General features: G+C 47.8%; 68 non-coding genes across 68 annotated transcripts; all 68 read left to right on the forward strand.

Annotated features, from left to right (window-relative positions):
• Positions 1-219: 219 nt before the first annotated feature.
• trnat-ugu (transfer RNA threonine (anticodon UGU)) lies at positions 220-294 on the forward strand. The gene has a single exon. It is a non-coding gene; the product is annotated as a tRNA-Thr (tRNA).
• A 303-nt stretch (positions 295-597) lies between these two features.
• On the forward strand, positions 598-670 carry trnak-cuu (transfer RNA lysine (anticodon CUU)). Its single transcript has one exon. It is a non-coding gene; the product is annotated as a tRNA-Lys (tRNA).
• Positions 671-743: 73 nt separating this feature from the next.
• Positions 744-818, forward strand: trnat-ugu (transfer RNA threonine (anticodon UGU)). The gene has a single exon. It is a non-coding gene; the product is annotated as a tRNA-Thr (tRNA).
• Positions 819-1267: 449 nt separating this feature from the next.
• trnat-ugu (transfer RNA threonine (anticodon UGU)) lies at positions 1268-1342 on the forward strand. The gene has a single exon. It is a non-coding gene; the product is annotated as a tRNA-Thr (tRNA).
• A 303-nt stretch (positions 1343-1645) lies between these two features.
• On the forward strand, positions 1646-1718 carry trnak-cuu (transfer RNA lysine (anticodon CUU)). The gene has a single exon. It is a non-coding gene; the product is annotated as a tRNA-Lys (tRNA).
• Positions 1719-1791: 73 nt separating this feature from the next.
• trnat-cgu (transfer RNA threonine (anticodon CGU)) lies at positions 1792-1866 on the forward strand. Its single transcript has one exon. It is a non-coding gene; the product is annotated as a tRNA-Thr (tRNA).
• A 303-nt stretch (positions 1867-2169) lies between these two features.
• trnak-cuu (transfer RNA lysine (anticodon CUU)) lies at positions 2170-2242 on the forward strand. Its single transcript has one exon. It is a non-coding gene; the product is annotated as a tRNA-Lys (tRNA).
• A 73-nt stretch (positions 2243-2315) lies between these two features.
• trnat-ugu (transfer RNA threonine (anticodon UGU)) lies at positions 2316-2390 on the forward strand. The gene has a single exon. It is a non-coding gene; the product is annotated as a tRNA-Thr (tRNA).
• A 303-nt stretch (positions 2391-2693) lies between these two features.
• On the forward strand, positions 2694-2766 carry trnak-cuu (transfer RNA lysine (anticodon CUU)). Its single transcript has one exon. It is a non-coding gene; the product is annotated as a tRNA-Lys (tRNA).
• Positions 2767-2839: 73 nt separating this feature from the next.
• Positions 2840-2914, forward strand: trnat-ugu (transfer RNA threonine (anticodon UGU)). The gene has a single exon. It is a non-coding gene; the product is annotated as a tRNA-Thr (tRNA).
• Positions 2915-3216: 302 nt separating this feature from the next.
• On the forward strand, positions 3217-3289 carry trnak-cuu (transfer RNA lysine (anticodon CUU)). The gene has a single exon. It is a non-coding gene; the product is annotated as a tRNA-Lys (tRNA).
• A 450-nt stretch (positions 3290-3739) lies between these two features.
• trnak-cuu (transfer RNA lysine (anticodon CUU)) lies at positions 3740-3812 on the forward strand. Its single transcript has one exon. It is a non-coding gene; the product is annotated as a tRNA-Lys (tRNA).
• A 73-nt stretch (positions 3813-3885) lies between these two features.
• On the forward strand, positions 3886-3960 carry trnat-ugu (transfer RNA threonine (anticodon UGU)). Its single transcript has one exon. It is a non-coding gene; the product is annotated as a tRNA-Thr (tRNA).
• A 303-nt stretch (positions 3961-4263) lies between these two features.
• On the forward strand, positions 4264-4336 carry trnak-cuu (transfer RNA lysine (anticodon CUU)). Its single transcript has one exon. It is a non-coding gene; the product is annotated as a tRNA-Lys (tRNA).
• A 450-nt stretch (positions 4337-4786) lies between these two features.
• On the forward strand, positions 4787-4859 carry trnak-cuu (transfer RNA lysine (anticodon CUU)). The gene has a single exon. It is a non-coding gene; the product is annotated as a tRNA-Lys (tRNA).
• A 73-nt stretch (positions 4860-4932) lies between these two features.
• trnat-ugu (transfer RNA threonine (anticodon UGU)) lies at positions 4933-5007 on the forward strand. Its single transcript has one exon. It is a non-coding gene; the product is annotated as a tRNA-Thr (tRNA).
• Positions 5008-5308: 301 nt separating this feature from the next.
• Positions 5309-5381, forward strand: trnak-cuu (transfer RNA lysine (anticodon CUU)). The gene has a single exon. It is a non-coding gene; the product is annotated as a tRNA-Lys (tRNA).
• Positions 5382-5454: 73 nt separating this feature from the next.
• trnat-ugu (transfer RNA threonine (anticodon UGU)) lies at positions 5455-5529 on the forward strand. Its single transcript has one exon. It is a non-coding gene; the product is annotated as a tRNA-Thr (tRNA).
• Positions 5530-5832: 303 nt separating this feature from the next.
• trnak-cuu (transfer RNA lysine (anticodon CUU)) lies at positions 5833-5905 on the forward strand. Its single transcript has one exon. It is a non-coding gene; the product is annotated as a tRNA-Lys (tRNA).
• A 73-nt stretch (positions 5906-5978) lies between these two features.
• On the forward strand, positions 5979-6053 carry trnat-ugu (transfer RNA threonine (anticodon UGU)). The gene has a single exon. It is a non-coding gene; the product is annotated as a tRNA-Thr (tRNA).
• A 303-nt stretch (positions 6054-6356) lies between these two features.
• trnak-cuu (transfer RNA lysine (anticodon CUU)) lies at positions 6357-6429 on the forward strand. The gene has a single exon. It is a non-coding gene; the product is annotated as a tRNA-Lys (tRNA).
• Positions 6430-6879: 450 nt separating this feature from the next.
• Positions 6880-6952, forward strand: trnak-cuu (transfer RNA lysine (anticodon CUU)). Its single transcript has one exon. It is a non-coding gene; the product is annotated as a tRNA-Lys (tRNA).
• Positions 6953-7025: 73 nt separating this feature from the next.
• trnat-ugu (transfer RNA threonine (anticodon UGU)) lies at positions 7026-7100 on the forward strand. Its single transcript has one exon. It is a non-coding gene; the product is annotated as a tRNA-Thr (tRNA).
• Positions 7101-7403: 303 nt separating this feature from the next.
• trnak-cuu (transfer RNA lysine (anticodon CUU)) lies at positions 7404-7476 on the forward strand. The gene has a single exon. It is a non-coding gene; the product is annotated as a tRNA-Lys (tRNA).
• Positions 7477-7549: 73 nt separating this feature from the next.
• trnat-ugu (transfer RNA threonine (anticodon UGU)) lies at positions 7550-7624 on the forward strand. Its single transcript has one exon. It is a non-coding gene; the product is annotated as a tRNA-Thr (tRNA).
• Positions 7625-7927: 303 nt separating this feature from the next.
• On the forward strand, positions 7928-8000 carry trnak-cuu (transfer RNA lysine (anticodon CUU)). The gene has a single exon. It is a non-coding gene; the product is annotated as a tRNA-Lys (tRNA).
• Positions 8001-8450: 450 nt separating this feature from the next.
• trnak-cuu (transfer RNA lysine (anticodon CUU)) lies at positions 8451-8523 on the forward strand. The gene has a single exon. It is a non-coding gene; the product is annotated as a tRNA-Lys (tRNA).
• A 73-nt stretch (positions 8524-8596) lies between these two features.
• On the forward strand, positions 8597-8671 carry trnat-ugu (transfer RNA threonine (anticodon UGU)). Its single transcript has one exon. It is a non-coding gene; the product is annotated as a tRNA-Thr (tRNA).
• Positions 8672-8972: 301 nt separating this feature from the next.
• trnak-cuu (transfer RNA lysine (anticodon CUU)) lies at positions 8973-9045 on the forward strand. The gene has a single exon. It is a non-coding gene; the product is annotated as a tRNA-Lys (tRNA).
• Positions 9046-9118: 73 nt separating this feature from the next.
• Positions 9119-9193, forward strand: trnat-ugu (transfer RNA threonine (anticodon UGU)). The gene has a single exon. It is a non-coding gene; the product is annotated as a tRNA-Thr (tRNA).
• A 303-nt stretch (positions 9194-9496) lies between these two features.
• On the forward strand, positions 9497-9569 carry trnak-cuu (transfer RNA lysine (anticodon CUU)). The gene has a single exon. It is a non-coding gene; the product is annotated as a tRNA-Lys (tRNA).
• Positions 9570-9642: 73 nt separating this feature from the next.
• On the forward strand, positions 9643-9717 carry trnat-ugu (transfer RNA threonine (anticodon UGU)). The gene has a single exon. It is a non-coding gene; the product is annotated as a tRNA-Thr (tRNA).
• A 303-nt stretch (positions 9718-10020) lies between these two features.
• On the forward strand, positions 10021-10093 carry trnak-cuu (transfer RNA lysine (anticodon CUU)). The gene has a single exon. It is a non-coding gene; the product is annotated as a tRNA-Lys (tRNA).
• A 450-nt stretch (positions 10094-10543) lies between these two features.
• trnak-cuu (transfer RNA lysine (anticodon CUU)) lies at positions 10544-10616 on the forward strand. The gene has a single exon. It is a non-coding gene; the product is annotated as a tRNA-Lys (tRNA).
• A 73-nt stretch (positions 10617-10689) lies between these two features.
• trnat-ugu (transfer RNA threonine (anticodon UGU)) lies at positions 10690-10764 on the forward strand. The gene has a single exon. It is a non-coding gene; the product is annotated as a tRNA-Thr (tRNA).
• Positions 10765-11067: 303 nt separating this feature from the next.
• On the forward strand, positions 11068-11140 carry trnak-cuu (transfer RNA lysine (anticodon CUU)). The gene has a single exon. It is a non-coding gene; the product is annotated as a tRNA-Lys (tRNA).
• Positions 11141-11213: 73 nt separating this feature from the next.
• On the forward strand, positions 11214-11288 carry trnat-ugu (transfer RNA threonine (anticodon UGU)). The gene has a single exon. It is a non-coding gene; the product is annotated as a tRNA-Thr (tRNA).
• Positions 11289-11590: 302 nt separating this feature from the next.
• On the forward strand, positions 11591-11663 carry trnak-cuu (transfer RNA lysine (anticodon CUU)). The gene has a single exon. It is a non-coding gene; the product is annotated as a tRNA-Lys (tRNA).
• A 73-nt stretch (positions 11664-11736) lies between these two features.
• trnat-ugu (transfer RNA threonine (anticodon UGU)) lies at positions 11737-11811 on the forward strand. The gene has a single exon. It is a non-coding gene; the product is annotated as a tRNA-Thr (tRNA).
• A 303-nt stretch (positions 11812-12114) lies between these two features.
• Positions 12115-12187, forward strand: trnak-cuu (transfer RNA lysine (anticodon CUU)). Its single transcript has one exon. It is a non-coding gene; the product is annotated as a tRNA-Lys (tRNA).
• A 73-nt stretch (positions 12188-12260) lies between these two features.
• On the forward strand, positions 12261-12335 carry trnat-ugu (transfer RNA threonine (anticodon UGU)). Its single transcript has one exon. It is a non-coding gene; the product is annotated as a tRNA-Thr (tRNA).
• A 303-nt stretch (positions 12336-12638) lies between these two features.
• trnak-cuu (transfer RNA lysine (anticodon CUU)) lies at positions 12639-12711 on the forward strand. The gene has a single exon. It is a non-coding gene; the product is annotated as a tRNA-Lys (tRNA).
• A 450-nt stretch (positions 12712-13161) lies between these two features.
• trnak-cuu (transfer RNA lysine (anticodon CUU)) lies at positions 13162-13234 on the forward strand. Its single transcript has one exon. It is a non-coding gene; the product is annotated as a tRNA-Lys (tRNA).
• A 73-nt stretch (positions 13235-13307) lies between these two features.
• trnat-ugu (transfer RNA threonine (anticodon UGU)) lies at positions 13308-13382 on the forward strand. The gene has a single exon. It is a non-coding gene; the product is annotated as a tRNA-Thr (tRNA).
• Positions 13383-13683: 301 nt separating this feature from the next.
• trnak-cuu (transfer RNA lysine (anticodon CUU)) lies at positions 13684-13756 on the forward strand. The gene has a single exon. It is a non-coding gene; the product is annotated as a tRNA-Lys (tRNA).
• A 73-nt stretch (positions 13757-13829) lies between these two features.
• trnat-ugu (transfer RNA threonine (anticodon UGU)) lies at positions 13830-13904 on the forward strand. The gene has a single exon. It is a non-coding gene; the product is annotated as a tRNA-Thr (tRNA).
• Positions 13905-14207: 303 nt separating this feature from the next.
• trnak-cuu (transfer RNA lysine (anticodon CUU)) lies at positions 14208-14280 on the forward strand. The gene has a single exon. It is a non-coding gene; the product is annotated as a tRNA-Lys (tRNA).
• A 73-nt stretch (positions 14281-14353) lies between these two features.
• Positions 14354-14428, forward strand: trnat-ugu (transfer RNA threonine (anticodon UGU)). The gene has a single exon. It is a non-coding gene; the product is annotated as a tRNA-Thr (tRNA).
• A 303-nt stretch (positions 14429-14731) lies between these two features.
• trnak-cuu (transfer RNA lysine (anticodon CUU)) lies at positions 14732-14804 on the forward strand. The gene has a single exon. It is a non-coding gene; the product is annotated as a tRNA-Lys (tRNA).
• Positions 14805-15254: 450 nt separating this feature from the next.
• On the forward strand, positions 15255-15327 carry trnak-cuu (transfer RNA lysine (anticodon CUU)). Its single transcript has one exon. It is a non-coding gene; the product is annotated as a tRNA-Lys (tRNA).
• A 73-nt stretch (positions 15328-15400) lies between these two features.
• Positions 15401-15475, forward strand: trnat-ugu (transfer RNA threonine (anticodon UGU)). The gene has a single exon. It is a non-coding gene; the product is annotated as a tRNA-Thr (tRNA).
• A 303-nt stretch (positions 15476-15778) lies between these two features.
• On the forward strand, positions 15779-15851 carry trnak-cuu (transfer RNA lysine (anticodon CUU)). Its single transcript has one exon. It is a non-coding gene; the product is annotated as a tRNA-Lys (tRNA).
• Positions 15852-15924: 73 nt separating this feature from the next.
• On the forward strand, positions 15925-15999 carry trnat-ugu (transfer RNA threonine (anticodon UGU)). Its single transcript has one exon. It is a non-coding gene; the product is annotated as a tRNA-Thr (tRNA).
• A 302-nt stretch (positions 16000-16301) lies between these two features.
• On the forward strand, positions 16302-16374 carry trnak-cuu (transfer RNA lysine (anticodon CUU)). Its single transcript has one exon. It is a non-coding gene; the product is annotated as a tRNA-Lys (tRNA).
• Positions 16375-16824: 450 nt separating this feature from the next.
• Positions 16825-16897, forward strand: trnak-cuu (transfer RNA lysine (anticodon CUU)). Its single transcript has one exon. It is a non-coding gene; the product is annotated as a tRNA-Lys (tRNA).
• A 73-nt stretch (positions 16898-16970) lies between these two features.
• On the forward strand, positions 16971-17045 carry trnat-ugu (transfer RNA threonine (anticodon UGU)). The gene has a single exon. It is a non-coding gene; the product is annotated as a tRNA-Thr (tRNA).
• Positions 17046-17348: 303 nt separating this feature from the next.
• On the forward strand, positions 17349-17421 carry trnak-cuu (transfer RNA lysine (anticodon CUU)). Its single transcript has one exon. It is a non-coding gene; the product is annotated as a tRNA-Lys (tRNA).
• A 73-nt stretch (positions 17422-17494) lies between these two features.
• On the forward strand, positions 17495-17569 carry trnat-ugu (transfer RNA threonine (anticodon UGU)). Its single transcript has one exon. It is a non-coding gene; the product is annotated as a tRNA-Thr (tRNA).
• A 303-nt stretch (positions 17570-17872) lies between these two features.
• Positions 17873-17945, forward strand: trnak-cuu (transfer RNA lysine (anticodon CUU)). Its single transcript has one exon. It is a non-coding gene; the product is annotated as a tRNA-Lys (tRNA).
• A 73-nt stretch (positions 17946-18018) lies between these two features.
• On the forward strand, positions 18019-18093 carry trnat-ugu (transfer RNA threonine (anticodon UGU)). The gene has a single exon. It is a non-coding gene; the product is annotated as a tRNA-Thr (tRNA).
• A 302-nt stretch (positions 18094-18395) lies between these two features.
• trnak-cuu (transfer RNA lysine (anticodon CUU)) lies at positions 18396-18468 on the forward strand. The gene has a single exon. It is a non-coding gene; the product is annotated as a tRNA-Lys (tRNA).
• A 450-nt stretch (positions 18469-18918) lies between these two features.
• trnak-cuu (transfer RNA lysine (anticodon CUU)) lies at positions 18919-18991 on the forward strand. The gene has a single exon. It is a non-coding gene; the product is annotated as a tRNA-Lys (tRNA).
• Positions 18992-19064: 73 nt separating this feature from the next.
• On the forward strand, positions 19065-19139 carry trnat-ugu (transfer RNA threonine (anticodon UGU)). The gene has a single exon. It is a non-coding gene; the product is annotated as a tRNA-Thr (tRNA).
• Positions 19140-19442: 303 nt separating this feature from the next.
• On the forward strand, positions 19443-19515 carry trnak-cuu (transfer RNA lysine (anticodon CUU)). The gene has a single exon. It is a non-coding gene; the product is annotated as a tRNA-Lys (tRNA).
• Positions 19516-19588: 73 nt separating this feature from the next.
• trnat-ugu (transfer RNA threonine (anticodon UGU)) lies at positions 19589-19663 on the forward strand. The gene has a single exon. It is a non-coding gene; the product is annotated as a tRNA-Thr (tRNA).
• Positions 19664-19966: 303 nt separating this feature from the next.
• Positions 19967-20039, forward strand: trnak-cuu (transfer RNA lysine (anticodon CUU)). The gene has a single exon. It is a non-coding gene; the product is annotated as a tRNA-Lys (tRNA).
• Positions 20040-20112: 73 nt separating this feature from the next.
• trnat-ugu (transfer RNA threonine (anticodon UGU)) lies at positions 20113-20187 on the forward strand. The gene has a single exon. It is a non-coding gene; the product is annotated as a tRNA-Thr (tRNA).
• Positions 20188-20490: 303 nt separating this feature from the next.
• Positions 20491-20563, forward strand: trnak-cuu (transfer RNA lysine (anticodon CUU)). The gene has a single exon. It is a non-coding gene; the product is annotated as a tRNA-Lys (tRNA).
• The last annotated feature ends 434 nt before the right edge of the window (positions 20564-20997 follow it).

A 20997-nucleotide genomic window follows, 5' to 3' on the forward strand; every position in this document is an offset into this window, starting at 1 on the left:
ACAGGCCAAGCGTTTGAAACGATGACGGTCACAAAGGTCCCCGACGAGAATGCCTCTGGTTGCGTAGCAGTAAGCCCGGCTAGCTCAGTCGGTAGAGCATGAGACTCTTAATCTCAGGGTCGTGGGTTTGAGCCCCACGTTGGGCGTGTTTACATTATGGAGGTCTATCCGTCACTCTGAGAGGCTTCAAGTAGTTGAATCAACTATTGCGGATCCAGAGGTGCTGTGGCTTAGCTGGTTGAAAGTGCCTGTCTTGTAAACAGCAGATCCTGGGTTCAACTCCCAGCAGCACCTCACTGTGTTTGTTTCATACAACTGGCCCCTTTTTAACTTTCACCAATGTTGTGGATTCAAACGTATAGCGTCACAAAGGTCCCAGACGAGAATGCCTCTGGAAGCAACATGCTAAAGCCTGGATAGCTCAGGCGTTGGAGCATGGCACTCTTTGTTTGTAGACTATACACCCAGAAAATTTGAAACATTCATTTGAAACTGTATCTGGACAAAATGACAGCCTTCTGGACACAGGCCAAGCGTTTGAAACGATGACGGTCACAAAGGTCCCCGACGAGAATGCCTCTGGTTGCGTAGCAGTAAGCCCGGCTAGCTCAGTCGGTAGAGCGTGAGACTCTTAATCTCAGGGTCGTGGGTTCGAGCCCCACGTTGGGCGTGGTTACATTATGGAGGTCTATCCGTCACTCTGAGAGGCTTCAAGTAGTTGAATCAACTATTGCAGATCCAGAGGTGCTGTGGCTTAGCTGGTTGAAAGTGCCTGTCTTGTAAACAGGAGATCCTGGGTTCAACTCCCAGCAGGGCCTCCTTGTGTTTGTTTCATACAACTGGCCCATTTTTAACTTTCACCAATGTTGTGGATTCAAACGTATAGCGTCACAAAGGTCTCCGACGAGAATGCCTCTGGAAGCAACATGCTAAAGCCTTGATAGCTCAGGCGTTGGAGCATGCCACTCTTTGTTTGTAGACTATACACCCAGCAAATTTGAAACATTCATTTGAAACTGTATCTGGACAAAATGTCAGCCTTCTGGACACAGGCCAAGCGTTTGAAACGATGACGGTCACAAAGGTCCCCGACGAGAATGCCTCTGGTTGAGTAGCAGTAAGCCCGGCTAGCTCAGTCGGTAGAGCATGAGACTCTTAATCTCAGGGTCGTGGGTTGGAGCCCCACGTTGGGCGTGTTTACATTATGGAGGTCTATCCGTCACTCTGAGAGGCTTCAAGTAGTTGAATCAACTATTGCAGATCCAGAGGTGCTGTGGCTTAGCTGGTTGAAAGTGCCTGTCTTGTAAACAGGAGATCCTGGGTTCAACTCCCAGCAGGGCCTCCTTGTGTTTGTTTCATACAACTGGCCCATTTTTAACTTTCACCAATGTTGTGGATTCAAACGTATAGCGTCACAAAGGTCTCCGATGAGAATGCCTCTGGAAGCAACATGCTAAAGCCTTGATAGCTCAGGCGTTGGAGCATGCCACTCTTTGTTTGTAGACTATACACCCAGCAAATTTGAAACATTCATTTGAAACTGTATCTGGACAAAATGTCAGCCTTCTGGACACAGGCCAAGCGTTTGAAACGATGACGGTCACAAAGGTCCCCGACGAGAATGCCTCTGGTTGCGTAGCAGTAAGCCCGGCTAGCTCAGTCGGTAGAGCATGAGACTCTTAATCTCAGGGTCGTGGGTTCGAGCCCCACGTTGGGCGTGTTTACATTATGGAGGTCTATCCGTCACTCTGAGAGGCTTCAAGTAGTTGAATCAACTATTGCAGATCCAGAGGTGCTGTGGCTTAGCTGGTTGAAAGCGCCTGTCTCGTAAACAGGAGATCCTGGGTTCAACTCCCAGCAGCACCTCACTGTGTTTTGTTTCATACAACTGGCCCATTTTTAACTTTCACCAATGTTGTGGATTCAAACGTATAGCGTCACAAAGGTCCCAGACGAGAATGCCTCTGGAAGCAACATGCTAAGCCTGGATAGCTCAGGCTTTGGAGCATGCAACTCTTTGTTTGTAGACTATACAGCCAGCAAATTTGAAACATTTATTTGAAACTGTATCTGGACAAGATGACAGCCTTCTGGACACAGGCCAAGCGTTTGAAACGATGACGGTCACAAAGGTCCCCGACGAGAATGCCTCTGGTTGCGTAGCAGTAAGCCCGGCTAGCTCAGTCGGTAGAGCATGAGACTCTTAATCTCAGGGTCGTGGGTTCGAGCCCCACGTTGGGCGTGGTTACATTATGGAGGTCTATCCGTCACTCTGAGAGGCTTCAAGTAGTTGAATCAACTATTGCAGATCCAGAGGTGCTGTGGCTTAGCTGGTTGAAAGTGCCTGTCTTGTAAACAGCAGATCCTGGGTTCAACTCCCAGCAGCACCTCACTGTGTTTGTTTCATACAACTGGCCCCTTTTTAACTTTCACCAATGTTGTGGATTCAAACGTATAGCGTCACAAAGGTCCCAGACGAGAATGCCTCTGGAAGCAACATGCTAAAGCCTGGATAGCACAGGCGTTGGAGCATGGCCCTCTTTGTTTGTAGATTATACACCCAGCAAATTTGAAACATTCATTTGAAACTGTATCTGGACAAAATGTCAGCCTTCTGGACACAGGCCAAGCGTTTGAAACGATGACGGTCACAAAGGTCCCCGACGAGAATGCCTCTGGTTGCGTAGCAGTAAGCCCAGCTAGCTCAGTCGGTAGAGCATGAGACTCTTAATCTCAGGGTCGTGGGTTCGAGCCCCACGTTGGGCGTGTTTACATTATGGGGACCTATCCGTCACTCTGAGAGGCTTCAAGTAGTTGAATCAACTATTGCAGATCCAGAGGTGCTGTGGCTTTGCTGATTGAAAGCGCCTGTCTTGTAAACAGGAGATCCTGGGTTCAACTCCCAGCAGCACCTCACTGTGTATGTTTCATACAACTGGCCCTTTTTTAACTTTCACCAATGTTGTGCATTCAAACGTATAGCGTCACAAAGGTCCCAGACGAGAACGCCTCTGGAAGCAACATGCTAAGCCTGGATAGCACAGGCGTTGGAGCATGGCCCTCTTTGTTTGTAGATTATACACCCAGCAAATTTGAAACATTCATTTGAAACTGTATCTGGACAAAATGTCAGCCTTCTGGACACAGGCCAAGCGTTTGAAACGATGACGGTCACAAAGGTCCCCGACGAGAATGCCTCTGGTTGCGTAGCAGTAAGCCCGGCTAGCTCAGTCGGTAGAGCATGAGACTCTTAATCTCAGGGTCGTGGGTTCGAGCCCCATGTTGGGCGTGTTTACATTATGGAGGCCTATCCGTCACTCTGAGAGGCTTCAAGTAGTTGAATCAACTATTGCAGATCCAGAGGTGCTGTGGCTTTGCTGATTGAAAGCGCCTGTCTTGTAAACAGGAGATCCTGGGTTCAACTCCCAGCAACACCTCACTGTGTTTGTTTCATACAACTGGCCCATATTTAACTTTCACCAATGTTGTGCATTCAAACGTATAGCGTCACAAAGGTCCCAGACGAGAACGCCTCTGGAAGCAACATGCTAAGCCTGGATAGCTCAGGCGTTGGAGCATGCCACTCTTTGTTTGTAGACTATACACCCAGCAAATTTGAAACATTCATTTGAAACTGTATCTGGACAAAATGTCAGCCTTCTGGACACAGGCCAACTTTTTGAAACGATGACGGTCACAAAGGTCCCCGACGAGAATGCCTCTGATTGAGTAGCAGTAAGCCCGGCTAGCTCAGTCGGTAGAGCATGAGACTCTTAATCTCAGGGTCGTGGGTTCGAGCCCCATGTTGGGCGTGTTTACATTATGGGGACCTATCCGTCACTCTGAGAGGCTTCAAGTAGTTGAATCAACTATTGCAGATCCAGAGGTGCTGTGGCTTAGCTGGTTGAAAGCGCCTGTCTTGTAAACAGGAGATCCTGGGTTCAACTCCCAGCAGCACCTCACTGTGTTTGTTTCATACAACTGGCCCATTTTTTACTTTCACCAATGTTGTGGATTCAAACGTTTACCGTCACAAAAGGTCCCAGACGAGAACGCCTCTGGAAGCAACATGCTAAGCCTGGATAGCTCAGGCTTTGGAGCATGCAACTCTTTGTTTGTAGACTATACACCCAGCAATTTTGAAACGTTCATTTGAAACTGTATCTGGACAAAATGTCAGCCTTCTGGACACAGGCCAACTTTTTGAAACGATGACGGTCACAAAGGTCCCCGACGAGAATGCCTCTGATTGAGTAGCAGTAAGCCCGGCTAGCTCAGTCGGTAGAGCATGAGACTCTTAATCTCAGGGTCGTGGGTTCGAGCCCCATGTTGGGCGTGTTTACATTATGGAGGCCTATCCGTCACTCTGAGAGGCTTCAAGTAGTTGAATCAACTATTGCAGATCCAGAGGTGCTGTGGCTTTGCTGATTGAAAGCGCCTGTCTTGTAAACAGGAGATCCTGGGTTCAACTCCCAGCAACACCTCACTGTGTTTGTTTCATACAACTGGCCCATATTTAACTTTCACCAATGTTGTGCATTCAAACGTATAGCGTCACAAAGGTCCCAGACGAGAATGCCTCTGGAAGCAACATGCTAAGCCTGGATAGCTCAGGCTTTGGAGCATGCAACTCTTTGTTTGTAGACTATACACCCAGCAAATTTGAAACATTCATTTGAAACTGTATCTGAACAAAATGTCAGCCTTCTGGACACAGGCCAAGCGTTTGAAACGATGACGGTCACAAAGGTCCCCGACGAGAATGCCTCTGGTTGCGTAGCAGTAAGCCCGGCTAGCTCAGTCGGTAGAGCATGAGACTCTTAATCTCAGGGTCGTGGGTTCGAGCCCCACGTTGGGCGTGTTTACATTATGGAGGTCTATCCGTCACTCTGAGAGGCTTCAAGTAGTTGAATCAACTATTGCAGATCCAGAGGTGCTGTGGCTTAGCTGGTTGAAAGCGCCTGTCTTGTAAACAGGAGATCCTGGGTTCAACTCCCAGCAGCACCTCACTGTGTTTGTTTCATACAACTGGACCATTTTTTACTTTCACCAATGTTGTGGATTCAAACGTATAGCGTCACAAAGGTCCCAGACGAGAATGCCTCTGGAAGCAACATGCTAAGCCTGGATAGCTCAGGCTTTGGAGCATGCAACTCTTTGTTTGTAGACTATACACCCAGCAATTTTGAAACGTTCATTTGAAACTGTATTTTACAAAATGTCAGCCTTCTGGACACAGGCCAACTTTTTGAAACGATGACGGTCACAAAGGTCCCCGACGAGAATGCCTCTGGTTGCGTAGCAGTAAGCCCGGCTAGCTCAGTCGGTAGAGCATGAGACTCTTAATCTCAGGGTCGTGGGTTCGAGCCCCACGTTGGGCGTGTTTACATTATGGAGGTCTATCCGTCACTCTGAGAGGCTTCAAGTAGTTGAATCAACTATTGCAGATCCAGAGGTGCTGTGGCTTAGCTGGTTGAAAGCGCCTGTCTTGTAAACAGGAGATCCTGGGTTCAACTCCCAGCAGCACCTCACTGTGTTTGTTTCATACAACTGGCCCATTTTTTACTTTCACCAATGTTGTGGATTCAAACGTATAGCGTCACAAAGGTCCCTGTCGAGAATGCCTCTGGAAGCAACATGCTAAAGCCTGAATAGCTCAGGCGTTGGAGCATGCCACTCTTTGTTTGTAGACTATACACCCAGCAAATTTGAAACATTCATTTGAAACTGTATCTGGACAAAATGTCAGCCTTCTGGACACAGGCCAACTTTTTGAAACGATGACGGTCACAAAGGTCCCCGACGAGAATGCCTCTGATTGAGTAGCAGTAAGCCCGGCTAGCTCAGTCGGTAGAGCATGAGACTCTTAATCTCAGGGTCGTGGGTTCGAGCCCCATGTTGGGCGTGTTTACATTATGGGGACCTATCCGTCACTCTGAGAGGCTTCAAGTAGTTGAATCAACTATTGCAGATCCAGAGGTGCTGTGGCTTAGCTGGTTGAAAGCGCCTGTCTTGTAAACAGGAGATCCTGGGTTCAACTCCCAGCAGCACCTCACTGTGTTTGTTTCATACAACTGGCCCATTTTTTACTTTCACCAATGTTGTGGATTCAAACGTTTACCGTCACAAAAGGTCCCAGACGAGAACGCCTCTGGAAGCAACATGCTAAGCCTGGATAGCTCAGGCTTTGGAGCATGCAACTCTTTGTTTGTAGACTATACACCCAGCAATTTTGAAACGTTCATTTGAAACTGTATCTGGACAAAATGTCAGCCTTCTGGACACAGGCCAACTTTTTGAAACGATGACGGTCACAAAGGTCCCCGACGAGAATGCCTCTGATTGAGTAGCAGTAAGCCCGGCTAGCTCAGTCGGTAGAGCATGAGACTCTTAATCTCAGGGTCGTGGGTTCGAGCCCCATGTTGGGCGTGTTTACATTATGGGGACCTATCCGTCACTCTGAGAGGCTTCAAGTAGTTGAATCAACTATTGCAGATCCAGAGGTGCTGTGGCTTTGCTGATTGAAAGCGCCTGTCTTGTAAACAGGAGATCCTGGGTTCAACTCCCAGCAACACCTCACTGTGTTTGTTTCATACAACTGGCCCATATTTAACTTTCACCAATGTTGTGCATTCAAACGTATAGCGTCACAAAGGTCCCAGACGAGAATGCCTCTGGAAGCAACATGCTAAGCCTGGATAGCTCAGGCTTTGGAGCATGCAACTCTTTGTTTGTAGACTATACACCCAGCAAATTTGAAACATTCATTTGAAACTGTATCTGGACAAAATGTCAGCCTTCTGGACACAGGCCAAGCGTTTGAAACGATGACGGTCACAAAGGTCCCCGACGAGAATGCCTCTGGTCGCGTAGTAGTAAGCCCGGCTAGCTCAGTCGGTAGAGCATGAGACTCTTAATCTCAGGGTCGTGGGTTCGAGCCCCACGTTGGGCGTGTTTACATTATGGAGGTCTATCCGTCACTCTGAGAGGCTTCAAGTAGTTGAATCAACTATTGCAGATCCAGAGGTGCTGTGGCTTAGCTGGTTGAAAGCGCCTGTCTTGTAAACAGGAGATCCTGGGTTCAACTCCCAGCAGCACCTCACTGTGTTTGTTTCATACAACTGGCCCATTTTTTACTTTCACCAATGTTGTGGATTCAAACGTATAGCGTCACAAAGGTCCCTGTCGAGAATGCCTCTGGAAGCAACATGCTAAAGCCTGAATAGCTCAGGCGTTGGAGCATGCCACTCTTTGTTTGTAGACTATACACCCAGCAAATTTGAAACATTCATTTGAAACTGTATCTGGACAAAATGTCAGCCTTCTGGACACAGGCCAACTTTTTGAAACGATGACGGTCACAAAGGTCCCCGACGAGAATGCCTCTGATTGAGTAGCAGTAAGCCCGGCTAGCTCAGTCGGTAGAGCATGAGACTCTTAATCTCAGGGTCGTGGGTTCGAGCCCCATGTTGGGCGTGTTTACATTATGGGGACCTATCCGTCACTCTGAGAGGCTTCAAGTAGTTGAATCAACTATTGCAGATCCAGAGGTGCTGTGGCTTAGCTGGTTGAAAGCGCCTGTCTTGTAAACAGGAGATCCTGGGTTCAACTCCCAGCAGCACCTCACTGTGTTTGTTTCATACAACTGGCCCATTTTTTACTTTCACCAATGTTGTGGATTCAAACGTTTACCGTCACAAAAGGTCCCAGACGAGAACGCCTCTGGAAGCAACATGCTAAGCCTGGATAGCTCAGGCTTTGGAGCATGCAACTCTTTGTTTGTAGACTATACACCCAGCAATTTTGAAACGTTCATTTGAAACTGTATCTGGACAAAATGTCAGCCTTCTGGACACAGGCCAACTTTTTGAAACGATGACGGTCACAAAGGTCCCCGACGAGAATGCCTCTGATTGAGTAGCAGTAAGCCCGGCTAGCTCAGTCGGTAGAGCATGAGACTCTTAATCTCAGGGTCGTGGGTTCGAGCCCCATGTTGGGCGTGTTTACATTATGGAGGCCTATCCGTCACTCTGAGAGGCTTCAAGTAGTTGAATCAACTATTGCAGATCCAGAGGTGCTGTGGCTTTGCTGATTGAAAGCGCCTGTCTTGTAAACAGGAGATCCTGGGTTCAACTCCCAGCAACACCTCACTGTGTTTGTTTCATACAACTGGCCCATATTTAACTTTCACCAATGTTGTGCATTCAAACGTATAGCGTCACAAAGGTCCCAGACGAGAATGCCTCTGGAAGCAACATGCTAAGCCTGGATAGCTCAGGCTTTGGAGCATGCAACTCTTTGTTTGTAGACTATACACCCAGCAAATTTGAAACATTCATTTGAAACTGTATCTGAACAAAATGTCAGCCTTCTGGACACAGGCCAAGCGTTTGAAACGATGACGGTCACAAAGGTCCCCGACGAGAATGCCTCTGGTTGCGTAGCAGTAAGCCCGGCTAGCTCAGTCGGTAGAGCATGAGACTCTTAATCTCAGGGTCGTGGGTTCGAGCCCCACGTTGGGCGTGTTTACATTATGGAGGTCTATCCGTCACTCTGAGAGGCTTCAAGTAGTTGAATCAACTATTGCAGATCCAGAGGTGCTGTGGCTTAGCTGGTTGAAAGCGCCTGTCTTGTAAACAGGAGATCCTGGGTTCAACTCCCAGCAGCACCTCACTGTGTTTGTTTCATACAACTGGACCATTTTTTACTTTCACCAATGTTGTGGATTCAAACGTATAGCGTCACAAAGGTCCCAGACGAGAATGCCTCTGGAAGCAACATGCTAAGCCTGGATAGCTCAGGCTTTGGAGCATGCAACTCTTTGTTTGTAGACTATACACCCAGCAATTTTGAAACGTTCATTTGAAACTGTATTTTACAAAATGTCAGCCTTCTGGACACAGGCCAACTTTTTGAAACGATGACGGTCACAAAGGTCCCCGACGAGAATGCCTCTGGTTGCGTAGCAGTAAGCCCGGCTAGCTCAGTCGGTAGAGCATGAGACTCTTAATCTCAGGGTCGTGGGTTCGAGCCCCACGTTGGGCGTGTTTACATTATGGAGGTCTATCCGTCACTCTGAGAGGCTTCAAGTAGTTGAATCAACTATTGCAGATCCAGAGGTGCTGTGGCTTAGCTGGTTGAAAGCGCCTGTCTTGTAAACAGGAGATCCTGGGTTCAACTCCCAGCAGCACCTCACTGTGTTTGTTTCATACAACTGGCCCATTTTTTACTTTCACCAATGTTGTGGATTCAAACGTATAGCGTCACAAAGGTCCCTGTCGAGAATGCCTCTGGAAGCAACATGCTAAAGCCTGAATAGCTCAGGCGTTGGAGCATGCCACTCTTTGTTTGTAGACTATACACCCAGCAAATTTGAAACATTCATTTGAAACTGTATCTGGACAAAATGTCAGCCTTCTGGACACAGGCCAACTTTTTGAAACGATGACGGTCACAAAGGTCCCCGACGAGAATGCCTCTGATTGAGTAGCAGTAAGCCCGGCTAGCTCAGTCGGTAGAGCATGAGACTCTTAATCTCAGGGTCGTGGGTTCGAGCCCCATGTTGGGCGTGTTTACATTATGGGGACCTATCCGTCACTCTGAGAGGCTTCAAGTAGTTGAATCAACTATTGCAGATCCAGAGGTGCTGTGGCTTAGCTGGTTGAAAGCGCCTGTCTTGTAAACAGGAGATCCTGGGTTCAACTCCCAGCAGCACCTCACTGTGTTTGTTTCATACAACTGGCCCATTTTTTACTTTCACCAATGTTGTGGATTCAAACGTTTACCGTCACAAAAGGTCCCAGACGAGAACGCCTCTGGAAGCAACATGCTAAGCCTGGATAGCTCAGGCTTTGGAGCATGCAACTCTTTGTTTGTAGACTATACACCCAGCAATTTTGAAACGTTCATTTGAAACTGTATCTGGACAAAATGTCAGCCTTCTGGACACAGGCCAACTTTTTGAAACGATGACGGTCACAAAGGTCCCCGACGAGAATGCCTCTGATTGAGTAGCAGTAAGCCCGGCTAGCTCAGTCGGTAGAGCATGAGACTCTTAATCTCAGGGTCGTGGGTTCGAGCCCCATGTTGGGCGTGTTTACATTATGGGGACCTATCCGTCACTCTGAGAGGCTTCAAGTAGTTGAATCAACTATTGCAGATCCAGAGGTGCTGTGGCTTTGCTGATTGAAAGCGCCTGTCTTGTAAACAGGAGATCCTGGGTTCAACTCCCAGCAACACCTCACTGTGTTTGTTTCATACAACTGGCCCATATTTAACTTTCACCAATGTTGTGCATTCAAACGTATAGCGTCACAAAGGTCCCAGACGAGAATGCCTCTGGAAGCAACATGCTAAGCCTGGATAGCTCAGGCTTTGGAGCATGCAACTCTTTGTTTGTAGACTATACACCCAGCAAATTTGAAACATTCATTTGAAACTGTATCTGGACAAAATGTCAGCCTTCTGGACACAGGCCAAGCGTTTGAAACGATGACGGTCACAAAGGTCCCCGACGAGAATGCCTCTGGTCGCGTAGTAGTAAGCCCGGCTAGCTCAGTCGGTAGAGCATGAGACTCTTAATCTCAGGGTCGTGGGTTCGAGCCCCACGTTGGGCGTGTTTACATTATGGAGGTCTATCCGTCACTCTGAGAGGCTTCAAGTAGTTGAATCAACTATTGCAGATCCAGAGGTGCTGTGGCTTAGCTGGTTGAAAGCGCCTGTCTTGTAAACAGGAGATCCTGGGTTCAACTCCCAGCAGCACCTCACTGTGTTTGTTTCATACAACTGGCCCATTTTTTACTTTCACCAATGTTGTGGATTCAAACGTATAGCGTCACAAAGGTCCCTGTCGAGAATGCCTCTGGAAGCAACATGCTAAAGCCTGAATAGCTCAGGCGTTGGAGCATGCCACTCTTTGTTTGTAGACTATACACCCAGCAAATTTGAAACATTCATTTGAAACTGTATCTGGACAAAATGTCAGCCTTCTGGACACAGGCCAACTTTTTGAAACGATGACGGTCACAAAGGTCCCCGACGAGAATGCCTCTGATTGAGTAGCAGTAAGCCCGGCTAGCTCAGTCGGTAGAGCATGAGACTCTTAATCTCAGGGTCGTGGGTTCGAGCCCCATGTTGGGCGTGTTTACATTATGGGGACCTATCCGTCACTCTGAGAGGCTTCAAGTAGTTGAATCAACTATTGCAGATCCAGAGGTGCTGTGGCTTAGCTGGTTGAAAGCGCCTGTCTTGTAAACAGGAGATCCTGGGTTCAACTCCCAGCAGCACCTCACTGTGTTTGTTTCATACAACTGGCCCATTTTTTACTTTCACCAATGTTGTGGATTCAAACGTTTACCGTCACAAAAGGTCCCAGACGAGAACGCCTCTGGAAGCAACATGCTAAGCCTGGATAGCTCAGGCTTTGGAGCATGCAACTCTTTGTTTGTAGACTATACACCCAGCAATTTTGAAACGTTCATTTGAAACTGTATTTTACAAAATGTCAGCCTTCTGGACACAGGCCAACTTTTTGAAACGATGACGGTCACAAAGGTCCCCGACGAGAATGCCTCTGATTGAGTAGCAGTAAGCCCGGCTAGCTCAGTCGGTAGAGCATGAGACTCTTAATCTCAGGGTCGTGGGTTCGAGCCCCATGTTGGGCGTGTTTACATTATGGAGGCCTATCCGTCACTCTGAGAGGCTTCAAGTAGTTGAATCAACTATTGCAGATCCAGAGGTGCTGTGGCTTAGCTGGTTGAAAGCGCCTGTCTTGTAAACAGGAGATCCTGGGTTCAACTCCCAGCAGCACCTCACTGTGTTTGTTTCATACAACTGGCCCATTTTTTACTTTCACCAATGTTGTGGATTCAAACGTATAGCGTCACAAAGGTCCCTGTCGAGAATGCCTCTGGAAGCAACATGCTAAAGCCTGAATAGCTCAGGCGTTGGAGCATGCCACTCTTTGTTTGTAGACTATACACCCAGCAAATTTGAAACATTCATTTGAAACTGTATCTGGACAAAATGTCAGCCTTCTGGACACAGGCCAACTTTTTGAAACGATGACGGTCACAAAGGTCCCCGACGAGAATGCCTCTGATTGAGTAGCAGTAAGCCCGGCTAGCTCAGTCGGTAGAGCATGAGACTCTTAATCTCAGGGTCGTGGGTTCGAGCCCCATGTTGGGCGTGTTTACATTATGGGGACCTATCCGTCACTCTGAGAGGCTTCAAGTAGTTGAATCAACTATTGCAGATCCAGAGGTGCTGTGGCTTAGCTGGTTGAAAGCGCCTGTCTTGTAAACAGGAGATCCTGGGTTCAACTCCCAGCAGCACCTCACTGTGTTTGTTTCATACAACTGGCCCATTTTTTACTTTCACCAATGTTGTGGATTCAAACGTTTACCGTCACAAAAGGTCCCAGACGAGAACGCCTCTGGAAGCAACATGCTAAGCCTGGATAGCTCAGGCTTTGGAGCATGCAACTCTTTGTTTGTAGACTATACACCCAGCAATTTTGAAACGTTCATTTGAAACTGTATCTGGACAAAATGTCAGCCTTCTGGACACAGGCCAACTTTTTGAAACGATGACGGTCACAAAGGTCCCCGACGAGAATGCCTCTGATTGAGTAGCAGTAAGCCCGGCTAGCTCAGTCGGTAGAGCATGAGACTCTTAATCTCAGGGTCGTGGGTTCGAGCCCCATGTTGGGCGTGTTTACATTATGGAGGCCTATCCGTCACTCTGAGAGGCTTCAAGTAGTTGAATCAACTATTGCAGATCCAGAGGTGCTGTGGCTTTGCTGATTGAAAGCGCCTGTCTTGTAAACAGGAGATCCTGGGTTCAACTCCCAGCAACACCTCACTGTGTTTGTTTCATACAACTGGCCCATATTTAACTTTCACCAATGTTGTGCATTCAAACGTATAGCGTCACAAAGGTCCCAGACGAGAATGCCTCTGGAAGCAACATGCTAAGCCTGGATAGCTCAGGCTTTGGAGCATGCAACTCTTTGTTTGTAGACTATACACCCAGCAAATTTGAAACATTCATTTGAAACTGTATCTGAACAAAATGTCAGCCTTCTGGACACAGGCCAAGCGTTTGAAACGATGACGGTCACAAAGGTCCCCGACGAGAATGCCTCTGGTTGCGTAGCAGTAAGCCCGGCTAGCTCAGTCGGTAGAGCATGAGACTCTTAATCTCAGGGTCGTGGGTTCGAGCCCCACGTTGGGCGTGTTTACATTATGGAGGTCTATCCGTCACTCTGAGAGGCTTCAAGTAGTTGAATCAACTATTGCAGATCCAGAGGTGCTGTGGCTTAGCTGGTTGAAAGCGCCTGTCTTGTAAACAGGAGATCCTGGGTTCAACTCCCAGCAGCACCTCACTGTGTTTGTTTCATACAACTGGACCATTTTTTACTTTCACCAATGTTGTGGATTCAAACGTATAGCGTCACAAAGGTCCCAGACGAGAATGCCTCTGGAAGCAACATGCTAAGCCTGGATAGCTCAGGCTTTGGAGCATGCAACTCTTTGTTTGTAGACTATACACCCAGCAATTTTGAAACGTTCATTTGAAACTGTATTTTACAAAATGTCAGCCTTCTGGACACAGGCCAACTTTTTGAAACGATGACGGTCACAAAGGTCCCCGACGAGAATGCCTCTGGTTGCGTAGCAGTAAGCCCGGCTAGCTCAGTCGGTAGAGCATGAGACTCTTAATCTCAGGGTCGTGGGTTCGAGCCCCACGTTGGGCGTGTTTACATTATGGAGGTCTATCCGTCACTCTGAGAGGCTTCAAGTAGTTGAATCAACTATTGCAGATCCAGAGGTGCTGTGGCTTAGCTGGTTGAAAGCGCCTGTCTTGTAAACAGGAGATCCTGGGTTCAACTCCCAGCAGCACCTCACTGTGTTTGTTTCATACAACTGGCCCATTTTTTACTTTCACCAATGTTGTGGATTCAAACGTATAGCGTCACAAAGGTCCCTGTCGAGAATGCCTCTGGAAGCAACATGCTAAAGCCTGAATAGCTCAGGCGTTGGAGCATGCCACTCTTTGTTTGTAGACTATACACCCAGCAAATTTGAAACATTCATTTGAAACTGTATCTGGACAAAATGTCAGCCTTCTGGACACAGGCCAACTTTTTGAAACGATGACGGTCACAAAGGTCCCCGACGAGAATGCCTCTGATTGAGTAGCAGTAAGCCCGGCTAGCTCAGTCGGTAGAGCATGAGACTCTTAATCTCAGGGTCGTGGGTTCGAGCCCCATGTTGGGCGTGTTTACATTATGGGGACCTATCCGTCACTCTGAGAGGCTTCAAGTAGTTGAATCAACTATTGCAGATCCAGAGGTGCTGTGGCTTAGCTGGTTGAAAGCGCCTGTCTTGTAAACAGGAGATCCTGGGTTCAACTCCCAGCAGCACCTCACTGTGTTTGTTTCATACAACTGGCCCATTTTTTACTTTCACCAATGTTGTGGATTCAAACGTTTACCGTCACAAAAGGTCCCAGACGAGAACGCCTCTGGAAGCAACATGCTAAGCCTGGATAGCTCAGGCTTTGGAGCATGCAACTCTTTGTTTGTAGACTATACACCCAGCAATTTTGAAACGTTCATTTGAAACTGTATCTGGACAAAATGTCAGCCTTCTGGACACAGGCCAACTTTTTGAAACGATGACGGTCACAAAGGTCCCCGACGAGAATGCCTCTGATTGAGTAGCAGTAAGCCCGGCTAGCTCAGTCGGTAGAGCATGAGACTCTTAATCTCAGGGTCGTGGGTTCGAGCCCCATGTTGGGCGTGTTTACATTATGGGGACCTATCCGTCACTCTGAGAGGCTTCAAGTAGTTGAATCAACTATTGCAGATCCAGAGGTGCTGTGGCTTTGCTGATTGAAAGCGCCTGTCTTGTAAACAGGAGATCCTGGGTTCAACTCCCAGCAACACCTCACTGTGTTTGTTTCATACAACTGGCCCATATTTAACTTTCACCAATGTTGTGCATTCAAACGTATAGCGTCACAAAGGTCCCAGACGAGAATGCCTCTGGAAGCAACATGCTAAGCCTGGATAGCTCAGGCTTTGGAGCATGCAACTCTTTGTTTGTAGACTATACACCCAGCAAATTTGAAACATTCATTTGAAACTGTATCTGGACAAAATGTCAGCCTTCTGGACACAGGCCAAGCGTTTGAAACGATGACGGTCACAAAGGTCCCCGACGAGAATGCCTCTGGTCGCGTAGTAGTAAGCCCGGCTAGCTCAGTCGGTAGAGCATGAGACTCTTAATCTCAGGGTCGTGGGTTCGAGCCCCACGTTGGGCGTGTTTACATTATGGAGGTCTATCCGTCACTCTGAGAGGCTTCAAGTAGTTGAATCAACTATTGCAGATCCAGAGGTGCTGTGGCTTAGCTGGTTGAAAGCGCCTGTCTTGTAAACAGGAGATCCTGGGTTCAACTCCCAGCAGCACCTCACTGTGTTTGTTTCATACAACTGGCCCATTTTTTACTTTCACCAATGTTGTGGATTCAAACGTATAGCGTCACAAAGGTCCCTGTCGAGAATGCCTCTGGAAGCAACATGCTAAAGCCTGAATAGCTCAGGCGTTGGAGCATGCCACTCTTTGTTTGTAGACTATACACCCAGCAAATTTGAAACATTCATTTGAAACTGTATCTGGACAAAATGTCAGCCTTCTGGACACAGGCCAACTTTTTGAAACGATGACGGTCACAAAGGTCCCCGACGAGAATGCCTCTGATTGAGTAGCAGTAAGCCCGGCTAGCTCAGTCGGTAGAGCATGAGACTCTTAATCTCAGGGTCGTGGGTTCGAGCCCCATGTTGGGCGTGTTTACATTATGGGGACCTATCCGTCACTCTGAGAGGCTTCAAGTAGTTGAATCAACTATTGCAGATCCAGAGGTGCTGTGGCTTAGCTGGTTGAAAGCGCCTGTCTTGTAAACAGGAGATCCTGGGTTCAACTCCCAGCAGCACCTCACTGTGTTTGTTTCATACAACTGGCCCATTTTTTACTTTCACCAATGTTGTGGATTCAAACGTTTACCGTCACAAAAGGTCCCAGACGAGAACGCCTCTGGAAGCAACATGCTAAGCCTGGATAGCTCAGGCTTTGGAGCATGCAACTCTTTGTTTGTAGACTATACACCCAGCAATTTTGAAACGTTCATTTGAAACTGTATTTTACAAAATGTCAGCCTTCTGGACACAGGCCAACTTTTTGAAACGATGACGGTCACAAAGGTCCCCGACGAGAATGCCTCTGATTGAGTAGCAGTAAGCCCGGCTAGCTCAGTCGGTAGAGCATGAGACTCTTAATCTCAGGGTCGTGGGTTCGAGCCCCATGTTGGGCGTGTTTACATTATGGAGGCCTATCCGTCACTCTGAGAGGCTTCAAGTAGTTGAATCAACTATTGCAGATCCAGAGGTGCTGTGGCTTTGCTGATTGAAAGCGCCTGTCTTGTAAACAGGAGATCCTGGGTTCAACTCCCAGCAACACCTCACTGTGTTTGTTTCATACAACTGGCCCATATTTAACTTTCACCAATGTTGTGCATTCAAACGTATAGCGTCACAAAGGTCCCAGACGAGAATGCCTCTGGAAGCAACATGCTAAGCCTGGATAGCTCAGGCTTTGGAGCATGCAACTCTTTGTTTGTAGACTATACACCCAGCAAATTTGAAACATTCATTTGAAACTGTATCTGAACAAAATGTCAGCCTTCTGGACACAGGCCAAGCGTTTGAAACGATGACGGTCACAAAGGTCCCCGACGAGAATGCCTCTGGTTGCGTAGCAGTAAGCCCGGCTAGCTCAGTCGGTAGAGCATGAGACTCTTAATCTCAGGGTCGTGGGTTCGAGCCCCACGTTGGGCGTGTTTACATTATGGAGGTCTATCCGTCACTCTGAGAGGCTTCAAGTAGTTGAATCAACTATTGCAGATCCAGAGGTACTGTGGCTTAGCTGGTTGAAAGCGCCTGTCTTGTAAACAGGAGATCCTGGGTTCAACTCCCAGCAGCACCTCACTGTGTTTGTTTCATACAACTGGCCCATTTTTTACTTTCACCAATGTTGTGGATTCAAACGTATAGCGTCACAAAGGTCCCAGACGAGAACGCCTCTGGAAGCAACATGCTAAAGCCTGAATAGCTCAGGCGTTGCAGCATGCCACTCTTTGTTTGTAGACTATACACCCAGCAAATTTGAAACATTCATTTGAAACTGTATCTGGACAAAATGTCAGCCTTCTGGACACAGGCCAAGCGTTTGAAACGATGACGGTCACAAAGGTCCCCGACGAGAATGCCTCTGATTGAGTAGCAGTAAGCCCGGCTAGCTCAGTCGGTAGAGCATGAGACTCTTAATCTCAGGGTCGTGGGTTCGAGCCCCACGTTGGGCGTGTTTACATTATGGGGACCTATCCGTCACTCTGAGAGGCTTCAAGTAGTTGAATCAACTATTGCAGATCCAGAGGTGCTGTGGCTTAGCTGGTTGAAAGCGCCTGTCTTGTAAACAGGAGATCCTGGGTTCAACTCCCAGCAGCACCTCACTGTGTTTGTTTCATACAACTGGCCCTTTTTTAACTTTCACCAATGTTGTGGATTCAAACGTATAGCGTCACAAAGGTCCCAGACGAGAATGCCTCTGGAAGCAACATGCTAAAGCCTGGATAGCACAGGCGTTGGAGCATGGCCCTCTTTGTTTGTAGATTATACACCCAGCAAATTTGAAACATTCATTTGAAACTGTATCTGGACAAAATGTCAGCCTTCTGGACACAGGCCAAGCGTTTGAAACGATGACGGTCACAAAGGTCCCCGACGAGAATGCCTCTGGTTGCGCAGCAGTAAGCCCGGCTAGCTCAGTCGGTAGAGCATGAGACTCTTAATCTCAGGGTCGTGGGTTCGAGCCCCACGTTGGGCGTGTTTACATTATGGGGACCTATCCGTCACTCTGAGAGGCTTCAAGTAGTTGAATCAACTATTGCAGATCCAGAGGTGCTGTGGCTTTGCTGATTGAAAGCGCCTGTCTTGTAAACAGGAGATCCTGGGTTCAACTCCCAGCAGCACCTCACTGTGTTTGTTTCATACAACTGGCCCTTTTTTAACTTTCACCAATGTTGTGCATTCAAACGTATAGCGTCACAAAGGTCCCAGACGAGAACGCCTCTGGAAGCAACATGCTAAGCCTGGATAGCACAGGCGTTGGAGCATGGCCCTCTTTGTTTGTAGATTATACACCCAGCAAATTTGAAACATTCATTTGAAACTGTATCTGGACAAAATGTCAGCCTTCTGGACACAGGCCAAGCGTTTGAAACGATGACGGTCACAAAGGTCCCCGACGAGAATGCCTCTGGTTGCGTAGCAGTAAGCCCGGCTAGCTCAGTCGGTAGAGCATGAGACTCTTAATCTCAGGGTCGTGGGTTCGAGCCCCATGTTGGGCGTGTTTACATTATGGAGGCCTATCCGTCACTCTGAGAGGCTTCAAGTAGTTGAATCAACTATTGCAGATCCAGAGGTGCTGTGGCTTTGCTGATTGAAAGCGCCTGTCTTGTAAACAGGAGATCCTGGGTTCAACTCCCAGCAACACCTCACTGTGTTTGTTTCATACAACTGGCCCATATTTAACTTTCACCAATGTTGTGCATTCAAACGTATAGCGTCACAAAGGTCCCAGACGAGAACGCCTCTGGAAGCAACATGCTAAGCCTGGATAGCTCAGGCTTTGGAGCATGCAACTCTTTGTTTGTAGACTATACACCCAGCAAATTTGAAACATTTATTTGAAACTGTATCTGGACAAAATGTCAGCCTTCTGGACACAGGCCAAGCGTTTGAAACGATGACGGTCACAAAGGTCCCCGACGAGAATGCCTCTGGTTGCGTAGCAGTAAGCCCGGCTAGCTCAGTCGGTAGAGCATGAGACTCTTAATCTCAGGGTCGTGGGTTCGAGCCCCACGTTGGGCGTGTTTACATTATGGAGGTCTATCCGTCACTCTGAGAGGCTTCAAGTAGTTGAATCAACTATTGCAGATCCAGAGGTGCTGTGGCTTAGCTGGTTGAAAGCGCCTGTCTTGTAAACAGGAGATCCTGGGTTCAACTCCCAGCAGCACCTCACTGTGTTTGTTTCATACAACTGGCCCATTTTTTACTTTCACCAATGTTGTGGATTCAAACGTATAGCGTCACAAAGGTCCCTGTCGAGAATGCCTCTGGAAGCAACATGCTAAAGCCTGAATAGCTCAGGCGTTGGAGCATGCCACTCTTTGTTTGTAGACTATACACCCAGCAAATTTGAAACATTCATTTGAAACTGTATCTGGACAAAATGTCAGCCTTCTGGACACAGGCCAACTTTTTGAAACGATGACGGTCACAAAGGTCCCCGACGAGAATGCCTCTGATTGAGTAGCAGTAAGCCCGGCTAGCTCAGTCGGTAGAGCATGAGACTCTTAATCTCAGGGTCGTGGGTTCGAGCCCCATGTTGGGCGTGTTTACATTATGGGGACCTATCCGTCACTCTGAGAGGCTTCAAGTAGTTGAATCAACTATTGCAGATCCAGAGGTGCTGTGGCTTAGCTGGTTGAAAGCGCCTGTCTTGTAAACAGGAGATCCTGGGTTCAACTCCCAGCAGCACCTCACTGTGTTTGTTTCATACAACTGGCCCATTTTTTACTTTCACCAATGTTGTGGATTCAAACGTATAGCGTCACAAAGGTCCCTGTCGAGAATGCCTCTGGAAGCAACATGCTAAAGCCTGAATAGCTCAGGCGTTGGAGCATGCCACTCTTTGTTTGTAGACTATACACCCAGCAAATTTGAAACATTCATTTGAAACTGTATCTGGACAAAATGTCAGCCTTCTGGACACAGGCCAACTTTTTGAAACGATGACGGTCACAAAGGTCCCCGACGAGAATGCCTCTGATTGAGTAGCAGTAAGCCCGGCTAGCTCAGTCGGTAGAGCATGAGACTCTTAATCTCAGGGTCGTGGGTTCGAGCCCCATGTTGGGCGTGTTTACATTATGGGGACCTATCCGTCACTCTGAGAGGCTTCAAGTAGTTGAATCAACTATTGCAGATCCAGAGGTGCTGTGGCTTAGCTGGTTGAAAGCGCCTGTCTTGTAAACAGGAGATCCTGGGTTCAACTCCCAGCAGCACCTCACTGTGTTTGTTTCATACAACTGGCCCATTTTTTACTTTCACCAATGTTGTGGATTCAAACGTTTACCGTCACAAAAGGTCCCAGACGAGAACGCCTCTGGAAGCAACATGCTAAGCCTGGATAGCTCAGGCTTTGGAGCATGCAACTCTTTGTTTGTAGACTATACACCCAGCAATTTTGAAACGTTCATTTGAAACTGTATCTGGACAAAATGTCAGCCTTCTGGACACAGGCCAACTTTTTGAAACGATGACGGTCACAAAGGTCCCCGACGAGAATGCCTCTGATTGAGTAGCAGTAAGCCCGGCTAGCTCAGTCGGTAGAGCATGAGACTCTTAATCTCAGGGTCGTGGGTTCGAGCCCCATGTTGGGCGTGTTTACATTATGGAGGCCTATCCGTCACTCTGAGAGGCTTCAAGTAGTTGAATCAACTATTGCAGATCCAGAGGTGCTGTGGCTTTGCTGATTGAAAGCGCCTGTCTTGTAAACAGGAGATCCTGGGTTCAACTCCCAGCAACACCTCACTGTGTTTGTTTCATACAACTGGCCCATATTTAACTTTCACCAATGTTGTGCATTCAAACGTATAGCGTCACAAAGGTCCCAGACGAGAATGCCTCTGGAAGCAACATGCTAAGCCTGGATAGCTCAGGCTTTGGAGCATGCAACTCTTTGTTTGTAGACTATACACCCAGCAAATTTGAAACATTCATTTGAAACTGTATCTGAACAAAATGTCAGCCTTCTGGACACAGGCCAAGCGTTTGAAACGATGACGGTCACAAAGGTCCCCGACGAGAATGCCTCT

This window comes from Osmerus mordax, chromosome 7, assembly GCF_038355195.1.
Source record: "Osmerus mordax isolate fOsmMor3 chromosome 7, fOsmMor3.pri, whole genome shotgun sequence".
Taxonomy (NCBI): Eukaryota; Metazoa; Chordata; class Actinopteri; order Osmeriformes; family Osmeridae; genus Osmerus; species Osmerus mordax.